At 37.9% G+C, this 20,669-nt stretch overlaps 1 protein-coding gene across 1 annotated transcript in view; it reads right to left on the reverse strand.

Moving 5' to 3' along the window:
* Positions 1-20,669, reverse strand: part of DISP1 (dispatched RND transporter family member 1) — an 89,273-nt gene that overhangs the window by 41,312 nt on the left and 27,292 nt on the right. The window lies entirely within an intron of this gene.

Here is a 20,669-nt window from a genome sequence, read left to right on the forward strand (position 1 = left end):
CTATGAAAGCCCATATGCTCACAAGCCTTGTGTTTTGGGAGCTGACTCCTGGTTTTTCCTCAACTCTGGGTATCTCAGATAATAAACCTCAGAACTGGCATCTTCCTGGGGCAGATCTTGTGAATCAGTCTCTCTAAATCCAAAGTAGATCACAATTCACAGGCGTCTGACTGGCTTTTAGAAGTGCTCTCCTTATTCTCTATTGAAATACAGGAGCTCTGATTTCAGGGTCAAGTTGAACTGGTTGGAGCAAAAGTAATTGCTCATCTATAAACACCTTTACTCTTTGTAAAGCAAAAGATTTAACCAAAGGAAACACTGAAGCTCAACTTCCCTTAGTGTGACCTTAGAATTATGCATTCCAATTGTGATACAAGTTTTTACCCAAGGCAGCTCTTTCTGCTATTTGGATCTGGTCTTTAACAGGTGGTGAGAAACTGTGCTGCTTCCCCACTTCTAAGGGGAAACTTTTTTTTTTTTTGTTAAACCTGTCTTCCTTCACTTTCTCACTGAGCTTAAACTGGGAAATTTCACTGGCATCAGCTGCCATCTCCACCTCCCCCCACACCATCAGCATCCCATCTAGAACATCATTTTTCTAACACTAATGGAGTCTCTAAGAGAAAACTTGCTTTCTATCCAAGGTAGAACCATTCAGCGTTAATCATCTAGGACAGATTTTACGTAAGAAATGTATTTTGCTCAAATCTATTTATTCAGCAAAACAGCACTACTACACAGCTGGTAACTCAACCATAATTCAAAATGAAAGTAGCATGGCAATACAGTATTCACTTTCTGAATATCTGAAACACATAATATAGCCTGGAAGCACCAAAAGAATAATCTCAAAGTTACTCTTCCAAAGTCACACAGCTCCATGTATTTTTAAAAAATATCTACTAATAAAAGTATTTCTGAAATGTGTAAATACTACTGTTTATCAGTTCACTGCAGATACTGTGTCCCTTGTATTTGCTAACTACCTCAAAGAAATGACAAGAGGCACATATTTGCTAACTGCTTTTTTATCTAGGAGGAAAAGGACTATAAAAATCTAAAGGATTACAGTCTATTAAGACTCTTAAGATTATATGTACTGCAGAAAATAGTGTTAGTTTCTTAGCACATAAATTTAATGCAGATACTTTGTTCCCAAGGGTGAAAGTAAAACAAATGTATAATGCATGTTCAGAGATATACTTAATAAAAGTATTTGTCCAAATGGGATTTAAATAGTGTATCATATATTTGAATTACAGCCTTGTAGTAGATTATTGTCCTTACAGTATCTGAAAACCAAACTCAGCACTAAGTGCTGAGAAACCTTTTCCCCATGCTACACTTACGCCCTGCAGAGCCTTGGTTGCCCTGGGTCCCCCCAACATATTCCTGGTTTGGATATTTCCATCATCTACCCTTTAACATCCCCTTCGGCATCACTTCTAATGTTGCTACTTATCCCACCATTCATCTCCAGCAACAGCAGACAAATGCTGACTTCTTTATTTGCAAGTGATTAAAAAATACAACTGAGCCCTACAGTAAATGGAAAGCAGGTCCAGTGAAAAAGGACGGAAGAACTTAGAGTGATTCAAGGCAGACCAGGAATGTCAGATTTGATCTGTGGAAGCCTTGAGAGGATAAACGAGTTTATCCTATAAAGTGCGCTATTCACTGCCTGGAAATGCATCTGTGGAGTGAATCTGGAGGATATCTGCACTACTAATTCAGCCTTGGTTTAATTGAAGATGATCCTCAAAGCATCAGGAAACTCTGTCCATAGGTATATGGATCTGCGAATGCATTTTACAAGTAGTTTGATTGTTCAGGCAAAGAAAAACTCTTTAACTTAGTTATTGTAAGAGATGCTTTCTCTATTTTTCTGTCATAAGTTGTGTTTCTTTAATTGAGATTTTAAAATAACATTTTTCACAGTATACTTCATGAATAAAATCAAATAGTAGTAAAAAGACTAATACATTTCCAGATTTATGTATACAATACTTCAGAAAAAGATTAGGAAGATAACCATGGTAGAGACTCAAAGGAGCTGTAGTCTGTGCAAGAAAATGAACCTAAAAAACTGAAGCTTGTATTTACAAAGCAGGACAGAGTGTTGTAATGCATGAAGTTTTTTCTCTTCAAACAAGATACAAAGAGCTGCAGTACTTGGCCATGACCCTTTCATAGACTCCCCTAAACTGAAGACATCGGGCAATGCCACTGAGTGCCAGCCACTTCTCTGATCTCTGTCTGTCCCTGATCAAGGGCTGTGACTAAGCTGCCACCCCCTTCCACCACAGGAGGTGCAGCTATACCTTGTACCCTTTCCTGCCTGGATGCCCTCACCTGCTTCTTTGAGCTTAATATGACATTAATCACAGGTTCTTCTTGTCACAGTGTCACTCTTCCAAAGAGAGCTCCAGAAGAAGCTGAAAGACTTTGAACATTGCATGTTAATAAGAGAGCCAGTGGAAGTCTTGGGTGTTCTGGGGACAAATGGGTGATGAAGGACTCAGCAAGTGCTCAGGAAAAAAGTGCAGAGGCTTCCAAAATCTTTGAAAGCCAGACAGAAGGCACAAGAGGTACTGTAGAAATTCTGATGAATTGCTAATGAACTGGGGAGAATAAGGGTATACAGAATAAAAGAGCCAATCAGAGGTTAAAATGACAAAATGAGTTCTGCATGTGGCACTAATGTACTCTGCACATATTTTATTACAGCTACATTGAATTTTTATTACAATTCCTATCCACCTCCAGAATTTCCTGGCTGGTGGGTCTTTTTTTCTTGGATGCAAAAGTCTCTGTTGCCTTTTAGATGCCATAGCACAGTGCTTGCAGTAGGCAATTTACCAAATGCCTTTTAAAATAAACAACATAACAGGAAAAATATTGGTTGTTAGGAACCAACCATTAATTTACTACTTTTCATACTAAAGTATATTTTTGTGCAACACTTGAGGTAATACGAACGTAGCAGTGCCTACTTTTAATTACTCAGAGGCACACAGGGCACAGACCAGACACTTCCAGCTTCTAGCAGCACCTGGGACACACCAGCACTGCACTGAGAAGTTAATTGGGCTGAGTCAGCTTGATCTATCAGAGATTACAAGGTCTAGACTGCCACTAATCTTCACACCTGACAATCTGTAGAGAGATCCAAGAGCCTATACGGTGTTCCCAAGTGTTCTTGGGTCCAGAAATATGAGGCACAGACACAGAGAGGACTGAGACTGCAGCCATGCTAAAGTGAGCTCTCTGCTCCTATGCATAAACTGAACCTGAAAAGAGAATGCTTGTGTCCATAAGGAAATGAAGTTGGAAACGCTCAAAATTGGCATTTGGAAGCCTCTGAACATTGGAATTCATTTGCAACCTCTGCTACCCATCCAGAGAAGAAAGAAAATATTGCAAAATATAAAAACAAAAGTAGCCAGCAATGAAAATCTGACACATCAATCTGTAGGTTTATTTATTTGAGATACAGGATGAAGAAAACACAGTGACTGAAAATCAAGGTATTAAAATCTGCATCCTCTTACACTGGTATTCTTCTATACACTTTTTTCTTCCCCTTGAAGTGTAGAAGACAGACCTTCTTATAATTACAGGTCATACTATAAGCAAAACTGATTCAATATCATCATATACCTATGGCAGAAGCCTTAAGTACACTTACAGACTCCTCTACTTACAGTCTGCTGCCTCCACAAAGATGAAACATTGATCAATGGAGGATGTGAAGTAAATTGACTCCTTCTCCAGCTTCCACTCATCCAGACTTTATCACAAGATCTTTCATAATTGACAACCTGGAGAAAGGCTGAGAATTGAGTGAGTTTACAGGCTGAGAAATCTTTAGACCTTGCAAAGCAGTCTTTCTGCAGCACTAGTGACAGGGGAAAAGTTCAGACATGCTCACTATTCATGCTCTATTCCTTGTGGTTGTTTTTTGGGCTTTGGTTTGTTTGTTTTGGTTGTTTGGGGTTAAGATATGCAAAGGACATCTGGCTTGGATTTGGAAAATTTAAACTCCACATACTACATTCAAAAAAACAGATGCCAACATATTCTTTTTAATACGCTGGAAACTGGGCATTTAAGGCCACATCAGCTTAAATAACACTAGAAGTCAAAGCACAGAAATAAATTTCTGGGGGCGAAGAAGGTCTTTCTTTGTCCATGAAGTGCCTAGAACAATGTCCTCTCAGTCCCTAGTGTAATGAAAAAGTTAGTTCAGTATGATTCTGCAAACAAATACAGCCTGATTCTAACCTACTTCCTTTATTGATTTTTGGCCTTTATTGATTTTTTTTAAAAGTTCTCAAAGAATGATAATGACGTTTTACAGCCTTGCCTCTTCTCCCAACTGTAACAAGTCACTGTCAGCATTTCCCTAACTTTTTTTCATTGAGATTCTGAGATTTTACATGTAAAGGCTGAGTTTTATGACATATAACACTGTCTTGTTTTATCTACTTGCAGAACAGAAATACTAATATAGATTTAATGACTTTTTTTGGGTGGACATCTAACAGACATAAACCTTTTATTTTCCATGTTTCCAAACCACATGTACTGAAATGCATATTTGAGGTTCCACAGTAACTCAAGTCCCACATCACACAAAAAGCCTTGAAAAGCGATTAAGTTTTAAAATTCTCCACATTGGATGAAATTATGTACATTACTTAAAAAAACCTGAAAGTTGTGTATTAACTGTGAAAAACAGAAGAAAACATTAGATTTAATACTCTGCAAAAAAGCTTTAATATGGAAAGTTTATAAGATAGTTTTATTAGCATCTCAAATAGTTTTCAGATACTAATATGAAGAAAACTTGTTAAAAAAACAAATAAATCTGGAAGCAGAAGTGAATATACGTTTGATTTATCTACAGCTTACAATGTTTTGAAGGAGCTTTTAATAGCTTGTCTTCAGCTGTAAAAGTTTCATTCTCTAAACAGTGTTTCATTCGCTAAACAGCTCCAATAATAAGTTACATTAAAATGCAGCTGCATAAACATGTTTACACACAGTTATATTTTCTCATTCACATTCCTTTCTCACAGGTGTACCTTTTCCACTATGAAGTAACTAAACTTAAATATATCTTATGTAAGTGCACACATGTATAATGTCACTTGTAAAACAGTCCAGACTGACCAGGGGGAAAAACTAACAGAATGCTTTATCTGAACATAAAATAAACAAGTGACATAAAAGCAGTAATTCTACCCCTTGTACAACACCAGCACTTAAATTACAACCACCAGCCTGATGGCAGTGAAAACGACTATTGCAGTGTAATTTTTTTTCCACGACAGGAGAAATGTATTTTACTAATACTGTTTTAATAACCACCACATTAACTTGTCTGTAATCAAAGAAGTAACAAAGAACTGTATTTCTCCCATCATTTGGAGAAATTCATATAGCAACAATGCAGAAACCACAAATATCACTGTTTCCATTTCAGTTAGGGAAGCAAAGGAAATGTCACTTTTTTCAGATTCATATTCTTAGTTCAGGAAACAGCAACGTCTTGCAATGTATGGGATTCTTTCAAAAGATATAAATTATTTTTAAGATAGGAACAACTGTTTTGAAATTAATTTAGGGAAACGAAAAAGGTAACATCCGTATTTAACACAACGGCGTAAGTATTGCCATATAATGCTTATACAATATTAACAGCTGTGTGCAAAATAAACTTTTATGTTGCAGATATCACATTAATTTTGCTGTTCATTCACTTACAGAGCTAAGCAGAAGGTTCTTGCTATTAATTTAAGAGTAAACTGGGTAACTGGCAATTCTGAAACATTTCTAAAACATTTCTTGTACCTTTCTGAAGGTTGTACATTGCATGTTCAACCTTCAGCGCAGCCTAGCTCCCTTGGCTTAGTAAAACTAACAGGAGAGGAAATCCCTAGCAGCCTTTTTCTTATTTTTTAAGGTTTTCAAAGTTAGCTACCTAAACCTTCAAGCAATACCTGAAAGGACTCCCCCTCCCTTTGTGCTCAACCAACATCACACCTTCACCTTTCTTCATTAGGAAAGTTGAATAAGCACCAGAGCTAATATTTTTTTTTTTTTTTTTCCCCAGAAAAAAAGAGAGATCTAAGTGTTTGGAGCAAATAAGCATTGCTAGAGCCCAGAGAGGACCTTTTATTTGAAGTGAGCTTTACTGACACACTAAGGAAGGCCTGACAGACAAGGCAGGAGAAAATGGTGTTTGAGCACAACCTCAATGTTTGCTCACCAGGCTGCTTGCCTGCCACAGGCTTACCCAAACACAGCCCCTGCAATGTGAAGTCAATCTTTTCTGGCCGTCTCTTAGCAAACAGACGTGAGCATGGGAATTCCTGATATATTCAGATAAATCAAGAACCTGACTGTTCAAAGCCTCAGCCTCTGTGGCTTTAGAAGGAGATGTCAGATTTTTGCAAAAGCCTCTGATTTCACACAACTTCGACTAAAATACAGTTATTGCCAATTATGCAAGCCACATAATTTCCAAAACTCTTCACCAAGTTTGATACACTTCCATTTCACCTGCTACTCTATGGGAAAAACCTTGAGACAAGTCTAAACTACAAAACACCCGTAACATTCCCCTATGGATTTTTCTATGCTATCTCTATTCCTTTTGTATTATGACCAAGGTTTGTGAGGTGTGTCTTCTCCAAAAACTGATCTGGCATTTTCTACTGTGCACAGGTTCCCTGGAGCCATGCAGTTCTGACTGTACAGTACAAAACTTGTGTTGTCAGTACAAAACTGCAATTGCAAACCTTCCTGATCAATGCTTGACTCAAAAAAATCCTTCAGAAAAGCACAAGGTACAGAAATATTGCATTACAGTTGTAATACAAACCCAGATAAATTGCTTCTCTGCATGAGGTCCATTTAAGAGATCAGACTTTTATGCAGAAGATGACCCAGTATTGACCAAAATATCTAAGGTGAGGTACTCGAGTGCTTTTCAAGCTTAAGGGTACCTCTTGAGATTTACATTCAATAAATACAGCTGGATACCTACTTAAAGATGAAATTCAAGAGAACTTTGACTAGATTACTTATACATTCTGTGATGCATGTAGAAATTCAGTTGGACAATACTGATTTTAGCATTTTATCAAATTACTATACAGGCTACACATGCTCAGTTTCTAGGAGATTTCATTGGAACAGGATTTGGTTCTCTACTGGTTATATGAACTCTAGTATCAGGTTAATGCTCTTCACACAAGAATTAAGGAATCTAAAGAGGATCAGCTGCTGAAATGTATTTAGGAGTATAGTATCTTTCCATACCCAGGATTTGAGGATCAGGACTCTGAAGCAGCAAGACTGATAGCAGTCTGCAAAGGAAGCCAGGCTATGAGAATTGAGAGAACACTAGTCAGTATTGGTCATTAGAGACTACAACTATGCAGTTGGTTTTTTTTATATCCTGGCAAATAGGAGTGCCTGGGCATATGCCAGCAGTACCACAGCTGTACAAAGTTAACACCAGCAAAGCACCTCCATATCAGACATGGAGATAAGGAAACAGCAGCTGTGGAAGATTCCTGGCAGCCTCAAGCAGCAGCAGCTGCACAGCCATTCCATGGCTCCAAGAGAAATTTGGTCCCTTTGCAATTCCCTCCCGTCCAGCTCCCTCAATTGCACCATGTACTTGTTCCAGGGCATGGGCACTGGCAATTTTAATGAACTTGAGAAACCTGTTAACTATCAATCCATTGAACCTTTATAGCAAGTGTTCAGATAGTAAAACCTGAATAGTCTTTTGATAATTTTAAATCTTACTTCACAGAACAGCCTCGTTTAGTCTACAGATTTAACAGTCACCAGCAGATATCATTTTAAAGAGCAATGAACGCAAAATGTACTGACCTTCCCAGCAAGAACTCACTCAAGTAGCCCAGCTACTAAAAAAAAAGAGACCAGCCTCAGTAAGGTTGCTTCATTTGTCAAAATATATTAATCTTTGTATATGCCCTTTCCAAAACAAGTATAAGTCTACTAGCAAAAAAAAAAAAAAAAATCTTTCTCAAAGAGTTTGCTTTAGAAACAAAGCCAAAAATGATCTAACCTTGAGGGAACCATCCCACTGAATTTCGCATGACTTGTTCTTCATACTTGTATGACACATCCATGTTTTTCCTCACAGTGGACAAAAAAAAATTATCACATGATCTGGTCACAGTACTCAAAGGTACACAGAGTTGCTGCTAGGCATTAGAAGAGACTGTAATACCAGCCAGCGTTCCTTCCACCTTTCCAGTACAGCTGAGTGTCAGTTGCCGGGCAGGACCAACACTTTGTGCACGGTGAATGACCCTGAGCTCCTTGGTTACTGGCACATTATAAACCAGGGGTGAGAGCAAACTGCTCACACATATCATGGGGAAGGGGGCTGGGAAAAAGGGAGAGAAAGGAACCTGGAATGCTTGGCCCAGGATCAGAGGAAAAAGAATTTCAGAGCTAGGTGGCAATTTTAAGAGGTAAGTGCCTATCATGCAAACATGTGCTTATCATGTTCACCCACACACTTCCTCTTCAGAGATTAGTTTTAATACCAATGAATTTTCTAAATTCAACTCCCCACATACTTGCACAAGCTTGTTTGCTGGCTTAAGGATGGTGGCTACAGCAAGCAAGGACAACCAGATGGGGGCGATGCTTTTTGTTCAGTGGCACTGATGATTTAGGTTCACTTATGAGAACCCATGCATATAATGTGTTTATTAGAGTACAAACTGCAAAAGCAATAGGCTTTACAGGACTAAAGAGAAACTTTTTAAAAATGCTGAAGAAAAAGCATGTAGTATATAGAATATAACTAAAAGGCAGAAATTAAAATCATAGGGTTGTGCATTATGCACAACCTCTGCCTCTGATTTTTCTGTACAAAATGTTATTGCTGAACTAGTTTTGAATTCTCACAAAATAACAAAGCAGAAAGAAAGGGCTGAAATTCCAGTTCCCTACATAAAGGACTTTCTTTCACTAGGACAAGATGGAAAACAAGTCAGTGATTAGAATTCTAATTCAATACTAAAACATAGTGAGGTACAATTGGTAAAGGCACTGATGGGCATTTTCCCAGGTTCCTTGTTGAATGACTGCATTTTTTCTTTCAGAAAAAGTCAACAGTTCAAAAACATCATTATCTGCTATGACTTTCCTCACAAGTGCTGCAGTACTGAGCTACTTGCACAGCCACTGTAAACAGTGAGCAAGAGCATCAACGCTCTTCAGATCATGACTGAGAGCAGTCAGGCTTCTTGTGCACAGAACGCACCCCAAAGATTCCACAGCCATCTGGAGCTAGTTTCCAGGTAAACATGTGAGTGACAGCAGATAAAGCTGTATTCCATTAAAATGGCAGCAGTGAAGCCTTTAGAAGGAGGTAATTAAAGGAAAACTCTGCTGTACATTACTGATTCTGCACAGTACTTCACAAAAGCCTCATGATTACAAAAATAAAATAACAGGTTCCGTTAAATTTCCTATGCTCACTCCTCCTTATATTTAAAGGTGGAAAGAAATATTTCCTTCAGGGAAGGGGGGCCCAGTTCATAATTTCTGGGTTAAACCCATTACTATTAGCTGCAGAATGAAATTATTAGTGACAGGTTCACTAAATTACCTCTTTACAGTGGTCACTGGAGCTTCCTAGAAACCTAAAACTGCCACTGTAAATTTAGCTAATAACAACTGAGTTTTTGAAACCAACTAAATTAGAGATAAACATAATAAAGAACCTGCTTTAATACCCTAATCCAGTCATGCACTGTAGTACAATACATTTTCATTTCTTCACTTTGAAGTTATAAACTGAGAAATAGAAGAGTTTTGACATGCACCACTATTACATCAACATTTTATATCCACAGATGTGGATTCAGAATTTCTATTGATTTTAAATATGCTCATTTCTCTTTCAACTATAACACAAATCAAGAATAATTTTTCTGGCAAGTACACAAGCCATAGCTTGATTAGCACATTTAAAGTAAGATTATACAGAAGCTTAAAATAGGATTAAAAAAAGCTTTCACCACATAAAATTCTATTATGAAATGAATCAATTTTGCAATGTCAAGCATCTGAAAAAAAAAAAAAGAAACCACATGTACAAAAACCTTACTTTCATTCTATGTTTATTACCACCATTTCTCAATTATTGATGAAGAGCCTTAGACAGAAACTGTGCACCACTTTACAGGTTACACTTAGTTCTGCTTAATCTTCCAAGACAGTTCATAAACTCTGTGCACTGTTTCATGTAAAGTACATAGAGAGTCCTCAAAGTCCAGCCTGTGTTTCCCCCTTCCAAGGAAGTGACCTCACCACCAGATTATAAAGTCCTGTTCCTCTTACTGGTGCTCTCTGTTGCTCTGGTCCTGTAAATTTTGGATACCTAGGAGTACAAAGAATGCCCTTCATCCCAATCCAGTAAAGAGCTGAGGAATGAAGAGTCCACTACTTGGTGAGAAACCTCAGCTTGAAATCCTTCAGCTGCATTTCAGCATTAAATCCAAGTCTTCCCTTTCTGAGAGTTATCACACAGCTGCCCAGCAATTATATCCTAGCTTTGCAGGGCATGTGCAGACACTGGCGTGGTGCTGGGACACTGGGGCGCTGGCAGGAGCAGCACTGGGCACACCTCTGCTCCCCAGCACACCAGTTTGCCTGGCTGCTAGGACCACAGAGGGACTGGATGTCACATTTGCTTACACTAAGCTCTCCACTCCTCCCATAAGCAATGAGAGCCGTCATCCCTGCTGTTCCTCCCAACTTCTGATCTACTTTGTCAGAGGTTACTTCAAGAACTCCCAGAAGTAATGCCATTCCAACCTAGCCAAAGCCATTTTGAAATGTCTGTCTTTACACAGTGTAAAATAAACACCTTGAATTCTGCTGGTTCATAAAGAACTGATAGGTAAAATGGGGCTATAACTGAATTACTGGGGAAGAAATGGAACACCCATGAAATGGTCCTGGTAAATCTTACACCAAATGAGGGTCACCTGTCACAACTGAGCCCTGTTCGTTACTATTGAACAGAAACCTAACAGAGTTCTTAGAGTCTCACAAGCCTTAAATAGATGTAAAACATGCTCTGTTATGATTTATTTTACCAGTGGAACATTATTGTGCAAAGATCATAGAATCCCACCGACCCTGAGTTCCAGATGAGTTCCATGGAACTACTACCAAAATTCCACATTTGCCACAGACCTTGAATCTGAAGAAGACTGATACTAATTTTAAATTAAGAGACTAACCTACCATAGAGTGCAAGTTTATTCGTTGAAATTCAGTTTACTATTAATTCAGTTCTCTTTGTAATTCCTTTTTTCTGCTTACTATTTTAAGGGCTTTTGTTTTAATAACTAATATATCTCATGCAACAACTAAACATACCCATAACAGATAAAGATGCAAAAGGCTGGAAAAGAGCTTGATTAATCAACTCTAAGATTCAGTGTCACCTTTTGTATAGGACATATCTGATTCTGAACAAGGAAGGCAAACATGCTCTGTGCTGTGCTAGTCTCTGAATCTTTGTGGTAGAGAGTAAGACTGTATTATTCCTCTTCCTCTTGGCACTGGGTGTCTAAATTGAAAAAAATTACCACATTCTCCAGTGTCTAGGTTGGGCAAATGACCTCACAGGAATAAGAATTTCTTTGAATTGCTTTAATTCAGAATTTGCAGAATACTCTCAGTAAGAATAAGCCAAGAAAGGACAGGCATTTAAATACTGAAGTGTTTGTTATCCTGCTAAAGAAACTTAGCGGTAACAGTATTAATTTAAGTAGGGTAACCAAAATGCTGAAAAAGTTTGCAAGGAAACCGAGGCACTGAAGTGTTGGAGTGGTCTCTAAACTATCTTCAAATATTAATTTATATTGTATTTCAGGAGTCTAGCACCTCTTGCAGAGCAACTTCTGCTAGCCTTCAGGTATTAGGGGATCTAAAATTCAACAAACTGTCAGGGGATGTGCTGAATTATCTGGAAACTGTAAAAATCAAAATTATAGGAAGGGACATGAAAAAAGTATTATTAAAACACAACAGTGATGGTAAAGCTTGACAACTTTCCAATAGAACTAACTGGAAACCTGCCTTTTCTGAAGACCCATACAACCTGAAGCAAGCTGAGTGAGAGCTAAGAGCCCTGAGGCATCAGATAAAGCTACGCAAGCAGTCTCCTATCTGTGGAGGTTAAACTCTATTTCCTTCTACAATGGAATGCACAATTTTTTGTTTTAGCTTTTAAATTAGATGAAAAATATAAATCAAATTTCAAAACACTTAAGTTCTTTCCAAAAGTACAGTTCTCTTTATCCAGACAACTCTATATAGTCTCTTTCTGAAAAATACAGCATTGCTCAAAATTAAGTTAAAGGATCATTTGGAGTTGTCTTGCATAAAGACAAGCCAAGTATCAGCCTAAGTTACTATAATGGTCTTTATATAGGCTCATAAGTCACACGGCAAATTCTGGCAGAAACAGACTTCAGTCTTTGGACACGTTTAGGTATTTGAACATGGTGCCAAAAATCTCCCAAAGACAACTGAAACACACCAGAAAAACTTTAATATCCGAAGAGTTACTCCAGCTCAACTGAATTTATCAAGAATACATTTTTCTTGCTATGCAGAGAACAGATGAATCTTTCTGCTCAGTATCAAACAGCTGTTGAAAACAACAGATGCTGAAAACTCTCTAAGAGATTCTACAAAAAATCTTTTATAGGGCAAACTACTTTGCAACCTAAACACCATAGTTCCTATAATTAAATCAATTTCTATGCCATGGTCTTAATGTTAGTTTACTTTGTATATTCATTCAACCTACAGCCCCTAAGCTTTATATTCAAGAAGTTCTCATACCAGCAGTTGTCTTCCATAAAGAGCCCCATTCCCTTAACAGTGCTAGTATTTGCTCAGTGAAATATTACTTCCTGCAACCTGTCAGAAAGGGACCAAACAACACACTCTGGAGTCTGACAAAAAAAAAACAAACCAAAAAACCAAACCAAAACCAACAAAAAACCTAAACAAGAACAAAAAGGACACAGTTTCAAAACTGTGTGTTTTATTCTACACAGACTCCTGCTGATTCTGTATTCCAAAGCTGAAAATTGTAACGTTTCACCAATTTACCAAAAAGCTTGTGTTTTTTTCACCCAAGGCTTAAGCCAAATGTGTCTCAGCACTGGATCTCAAATTTTAATTTCCTTCTACTTCTGCCATTGTTATGCCAGCACTTCTAAATATTTACCCTTCCCAGATTCCTAAAATGGAAGAAGCCAGGGCTCTTTTGTAGTGCAGATGATTTGCACAGACCCCAAGTAGTGGAGAAATTCTCACGCTTTTGTGGGAGGGAACTGGATTTAGGGGACACTTTGCTCCTGACAGGGGAAAGTAATCTTTAATAAATTTAAATTGAAGGGTCTTTCTAACACAGAGGGATTATGTATATCTTCCCTATGTACAATCATAATCATTAAAGGTATTAGGAAACATTCCTTAGAGAATTGCAGATGTACATTTTTCATAAATTGTAGATGTGATTAAACTGCATCTAAAGCTGGAAATGTTTAGCACTACTGAAAAAATAGTTTTCTGTATATGTCACTTCAATTTATCTTCTGAAAAGTTAAACTGTCATTACAGATAAGGATTCAGTAAAAGCTTAATCAAAAATGTAAAGGCAGTACTAACAAAATGCAAGCATAAACAACATGAAAAAGAAAAACACATTTCTATGCCTACTGAATCTTTTGGAGTCTCCATAGGAGCAACTGAGTCCTTGGTATCAAAGAGGGAAATCAGATTGGTCTTTGCTGGCATCACACATTCAGGCAAGTGACCTACAAGAGAATTGCTCCACATACTGTTTATTTATTAAATCAACCCCATAGTCTAGAAAGTCATGCTAGAGTAAATCTAATGGAGATGTAAGCATGTAAGATACAACAGAGTCATCTGAGACAAAAGCAGTTTTCTTACTTTTGTAAGCACACACTGAATTATATCCTCCTACTTAACAGAAATCTGTTGCTAAGGATAGACAGAATACTTAAAACTTGCTAAAGCCATTGCTTGTGTCATTTTAGCTGAAGCTGTGAATAAATGTATCAACATATTATATTATCCCTTATTTTGAAGTGGTCAAATTATGCACTCTAACTAAAGAACATCCTTCCAGAAAATCTTTGTGAGCACTGAGCCTCTTTTGTTATCAAAGTAAACATTCCTTCATTAGTCTATTCCATCTGATAAATTTGGAATTTTCCCACTTATGGACTTTGAAAACTTGGGGGATAAGAATCTTAATGAGATCATTATTTCCAAATATTACAGAATTCCTTAAGAATCCATACAAGTGCATTAGTAACGGACAGAGGAATATAAAGAAACTTTAAAAAAAAGTGGTTTTTGCACAGTGGGGAGCTACAGTTTCTCAATACTGGACTAAGAACACATGGGCAAATCAAAAAAGAAGGGAAGAAATCAGAGGCTGTCCCAATCCGCTTTTCAGTCCAAAGCAGCAAAATAACCAAGTCATAATTTTTTAAAAAACGGGACAAAAAATATTTCAAAGGAATGACTGTTAGAGCCAAACCCAATTCACACAGTTCCACCAGTCTATCAAAAGCAATCTCTCCTTATACTCCTGGTACTGCACCATTCCTCACTTTACATGGACCTTGGCTTTACATGGACCTTGGCTTCTTTCTCATCTCCTGCTTCTGTTTTTATCTCTTCTGGTCCTGAATTTCCCGAATTACAAAGCCTTCTAAATCAGAGGAATCAGAAACTTTGATGAATAATTTCTAGAAGCAGCAGTCTAGATAGGGAAGAGGAAATCTGCCTCTGTCCTGCAGGAAATCTCCCTGAGTAGAATACCAGTCTGCATAAACACCACTTATCACTGGAAGCAGTTTAGATGTGCAGGACAGTTTGAACAAATAACCAAGGAGCTGCTGTGGGCACACAGGTTACACAGACCCCATTAACCAGTTTCACCTTTTAATCATTGCAGTGACCTGTACTGCACTTGCATCTCACAAAACACTCAAGTGCCAGTCAACATAATGCTCCTTCATGAGCATTCCTTGAGCTCTCCAATTTAGGGTAAGATTATTTCCAAGCTATTTAACCCCTAAGGGAAAGAGCTGCAAAACAAAATCTGAAGTTTTGTTCATGAGACTAGGGAGAAACTGTAATATTCAAAGTCTTCACTAAAATGACTTTGTTTTTACAGACTGACTTCAACAAAATGCTTCAGAAAATCCTTTCTAAATGGTTTTAACTTAACTGGTAAGTTACAATACAGTTACATTTCACCAATTTCAGATCAAGCCAGGCAACTACTTTAAATTCTCAAAAGACCACTGAACAAGCAATAGTTACTTATCATAGAAGCTCCTATCTTTAGCAAATATTAAAAACCAGTACTGGAACTTTAAACCCTTAAATAGAACTTTAGAAATAATAGTGGATATTAACAAATTGTAAGCAATTATTTTTCTTTAGTTTTTTTTTAATAGGTATAACAGTTGCTTTAGAAGTCATAAAAAAATAAACAATTGTTTACCTCTCCCATTTAAAACTCATAGCTGAACAGTTAGGGTTTCATGCATTAAGTAACACAGCTGCTGGCTTCAAAACCAGTAATTATGAGAAAATTTTAGGCTGAAAAAAAAGCTAAACTTTTCATAGTCTCCCAACTGCAGTAACCAAAGGTTGAACACTACTGAGGATTGGACTGAACTTTTTAATACTCTTTATTCTGCCTTTCCCTTTTATCTGAATTAAAAGGTATGCTTTTCCCAAAACTGAATTAAAAGCAGAGAGGTAAGACAGCTAGCTGAACTGGAAACTATAATAGCATTAAAGGTACATAGATATGCAGCAAATAAATACATTGCTAATGCTAATTAGCAAGGTAAGAGAGTCCTATTATCAGCTGGAAAACCAGTTTTAAGGAGCAGTCAAGATGAATTTGCAAAGGAAGAACAGTCTTAAAATGGGAAATATTTAGAGAGAGAGTTAACAGTTCTGTGTACATAATAAATAACATCCAGACAACAGGCCACAGATACAATCCTTTCCAAGCAGTGTGCTATTCTCAGGAATCTTGCCCTCTGCAATGCAGAGTGTATAATGTCAACTCTGGAGAGCAAAGACAAAGGGGAACAGGAGAAGAAAAGGCACCTAGAAAGAAGTAGCCCAGTTTTAGGTGGGACGATAACACACTGAAAGCTGCTGCATAAGGAGAAAAAGCAATTTTAATCAGCCCTTTGTGTTACTCTTCAATAGAAGATTTTAATGATAATGAAAATAAGGGAATCTGAAAAAAAATCGAACCTCAAGCTACATAAAAAAAGAGAACATGTTCACAAGAAGAGATGAAAACACTTATTTCCCTTTCTTCCAATCATCAATGCAGACCATGACATTCTAGGTCCATATGTCCTATAATCTAAATCTCCATCGATGATCCTCACTAAAAGCAAAAAAGAAGTCACTTTCTGGTTCTGGATTAGTAACCTTGAACACAAGTGAGCTGACCACTGTAACAGCACCTTCCCAATACAGCAGAATTAAAAACCTGAGCTTCCCAGAACCCGCACAAAGCAACCCCATCCTTCCATACCCAGCCATGAGTGTGACTTTTGAGAAGCAGCTGACTGCACACAGACTGAAGTCTCTGCTGGAAATTCAGCTCATGTGTTACATTTGATGTACTTCAGGCAAGTGAAAAACTTCATTAGAACATTCCAAACAGGTTTCCAGGAGCAGCAGCACACTGAATTAGGGGCTAAAGGAAGATGAGGTGTCAGTTGTAAGCGTACCAGAGAGAAAAACAGGAACACACTTCCTAGGGCTTTTTAAATTGCACCTCAAGAGCTATTGTTACTAATAGCTGCTCTGAGCTGTAAAAACTGCAACCTTGGAGGGCAAAAGTCAAAGAAACCCTACTCGTTTTCCCGGGATTACTCACAGAATTAATAAGATCATTTGGAAGGCAGCCTTGAGGTTATCTGAAATCTCCTGTCACATGCCCACAGCAAACTTTTTCAGCATTTCTGCTTGCAGCTCTTTAATGAACTGCAGCACTGAAGCAGAAATCCTCCTGCCTGCTAGCAGGTCGTGCTGAAATGCAATTTGGCCACCTACGTGTTTTGTGTTTCCAACAGCAAAATTACCAAAAAAAAAAAAAAAAAAAAAAAAAAAAAAAAAAAGAAACAGCTAAGTCTTCAGCAGTTTTCCACTACGTGATTCTGAAATAGTTTTTTAAAGCATTTAGTGCAATTACCACTGGAAAAATAAGTGTCAAAACTTATGTATCAATATTATTACTGACAATATAAGCAAATTCTCTTGATCTTTCAGTACATAATCAAATAGAACATTGCCTTAAAGTGTCATAGAAAGTGTTCCTTCTTCAAATATTCTTTAAACAATAGCACTGGAACAGCTGCCTAGGGAGGTCACGGAGTCTCCCTCTCTGGAGACATTCAAACCCCACCTAGATACATTCCTGTGTCACCTGCTCCAGGTGACCCTGCCTTGGCAGGAGGTTGGACTGTTGATCTCCAGAGGTCCCTCCCAACCCCAACAAATCTGGGAGTCTGTAATAGGTCTCAGGCAGGTAGAAACAATCTGAACAATGCAAGTTGGAAGTTGAATTGAACTGTTTTGACACACAGAAAATCCCAAGTATCAACGGAGCTAAAGGTGCATATGATTCAAACAGATTCTTGTCAAGGAAGGAATTGTAAGATTTTAGCTTGTTTTAGCATGTTTTCACTACACCATGTTTAGGTACTTCAAGGATTTTGGCCCAAGCCACTGTTTGTGGACAAGTACCTCATATTCTGAGCACCTGGTTCAATGAAGTTCCCCACAAAACAGACATCAAGGTGGATATCAAAAATACAGCTTACCAGTCATAAGCTCATTCATTCACTGTGAATTGGGGATGGGAGCTCAGCAGAACAACCCAAACTGGTACGGCCACTACAGGACAGCTCACAGCCACAAGAATAAGCCACAAGAACAGGTACAGATCCAACAAATAAAAATGACAATACTCGCGGCAAAGCAGGATTTCAACTTGTCCTTAATGTGATGGGCTTGATCAAACACCTGGCATTGCTGGAAGTACATCTGGAAGAGTTACACATCTGAAAATCCTTTCTTTTGTCCTTTTAGACAAACTTTCTGAGAAGAAAATGAAAGGACTTGAAGGGGGTGAACCTGTCTGGGAGCAAGAGTAACATAAGAGAAGAGCAGAGACTGAATGCATGTCATCACCAGGTTGGAACCTCAGGGAATAATAAAATCCCCAAAACTTACCTCCCTACCTAAAGTCAAAAAAGAGGCCAAAATCCCCAAAGTAGCCTGTCACAGGCTGTCTGAGTTAGCTTTTTATCAATTTGAGAGAAATGAGTATTTGTGGAAGGATTTTCCTAGTTCAATCAGTACACTCATTGGAGATTTTAGATAATCGGGCATTGATTGTCACAGCTTAAAACAAAGTTTTGCAATATTTGACTTCCTGTCCTAAATTCCAGGCAATGCAAAATGGATTCCAAGTAGGCAGAGAAATTAAGCGTCTTTAGCCAGTCACATCTGTTTTACTTGAAAAGTTATAAGCAGCACAATTCAACACATCACGAGGCAGAGGGAGCACAGACATCCATCCAAATACATTGCTCTTAGTTTCCAGAACAGAAAATTAAATCAGAATATGGAATGAGGTTGTGTCTCAACTGCTGTACATAAACTTCATTGTCTTGAGAATGGTTAACAAGGAGAACTTATTGACCACTTGACCATGCAAACCTCTGCATATTTTTTGCACATCAGAACCAGCCCTAATGCACTGAGATATTTTAAGTCATAAATCCTGTTGCATGACATGCAGTTTTAACAAATCCCATGAGACTGTTCTGGGCACTGCTGATTCACTATTTTCATCCATGTGCTGCAAAGATTGCTGTCACATGCAACATTCTGCATTCTAGTTCTGCATCTTGTTTGTGTTGGCAGGAACTTTTGCCCACTCTTGACAGAAGATGATGTTTAGAAATTCCTTGGTCAGGGCACATTCTCCCTTCTCCTCATACAACTCATGGCCAGGGAGCAGGGAGGAAAAGAAGACAAGAGAAACAAACCTATTAATAAACTCTCAGACCAGCGAAGCATGGGCACACAAAATTTTGATAAGCCAAGTTACCAGTTAGCTACACATTTAACTCCAAAGAAGATGGAACAAAGGATATCTCTTGCTTTCCCTGTACTGCTACACCATGAGCTTGGAGAGCTGCATGTCCTGCCTTGGACTCACTGATTTCCATCCAATTTCAACAGCAGCTCTTGGCCCCACTCCTTTTCTTGTAGCTTGTTCTCTCCATCAGCAGTAACATGAACCAAATTTGCCATTTGAACAGGTGGATAACAGCAGCTTGCCTGTCTTGGGCCTTCAGCTACCTTTAACTTTGGAAACTGCTAGGTACAAATATTTTTCTGTCTGGATGATAGAAGAATGGATGATGCTTTGTAAGTTCAAGCAGCACAGTGTCAGCTGAAACACCCAACAGATGGAACAGCTGTGCACTGGCTGGTGACATCTATGGCAGTAGGGATGCAGACAAGTAAACGGTTGCAAATCATGGAAATTATGGAAGAAAATCACTGTCTCGGAGAAGTCACTTAAAATGATAAGATGTGTGGATAATTTGCACTATCTGAAAACAACAACCACATCAATTTCTTCATCTGTCAATCTTGAAAAAAGACAGAAAATTTTACACTATGAAAAACAGGTGTCTGTCTTGGAACTACTGGTAGCTATGGATATCCACCAGCTTTTTGATGCTTTTTTTTGTAGATTTTTTTGAGCCAACCAAGTTTTGCCAATAGGCAAAGTTTCATCCTGCCATTACACAGGGAGCCCAATGACTACCAGCCCAATATCTGTACAATTCCCTAAAACTTACCGTGCAGACCCTTCTGTCAAAAAGGTTAACAATTACTTTTTTTCCCCCTTTCGCACTGCTTCACCAGTGACACCCTGTTTTGGTTTGTCTGACACTATTAAAATCTAATTTCTGCATTTTCTGGATGATGACTTCTTGTCAGAACTATGTTATCTTGGAACTTTTAGACCAAGACGCAAGTTTTAGACAATAAGATTAATAGGAATTATCATCACAATCTCATTCTCTCCACAAAGTAACTGATATGGATTTATTATTTCATCTATTCTATCTTCAAGCAAAAATTTTCAAGTCTGAAAAAATATAGTGAAAGCAGACATCTACACTCCATATTTGAGTTTAGACATTACCAATAAAACAATTATCAACAAGTGTCTATTTAAATATTTATAAAGCTATTAAAAACAAAGAAAATTTTAAATGCCTTAACCTGAAAACAAGGATTGAGAACCCACAAAGATACCAAAGTGACGCTGTTGAGTCAGGGACAGACAAAATGACTCTGTGATTCAGAAGGCGAAAGAGAGAGATCCTTTATTAAGAGGTAGCGTCCTTTTATAACCAGGATTGCTAAAGTGAAATCTGATTGCTGTCAAAGTAAAAACCTTTCACACT

Source organism: Pyrgilauda ruficollis, unplaced genomic scaffold (assembly GCF_017590135.1).
Source record: "Pyrgilauda ruficollis isolate IOZ18807 unplaced genomic scaffold, ASM1759013v1 scaffold279, whole genome shotgun sequence".
Taxonomy (NCBI): Eukaryota; Metazoa; Chordata; class Aves; order Passeriformes; family Passeridae; genus Pyrgilauda; species Pyrgilauda ruficollis.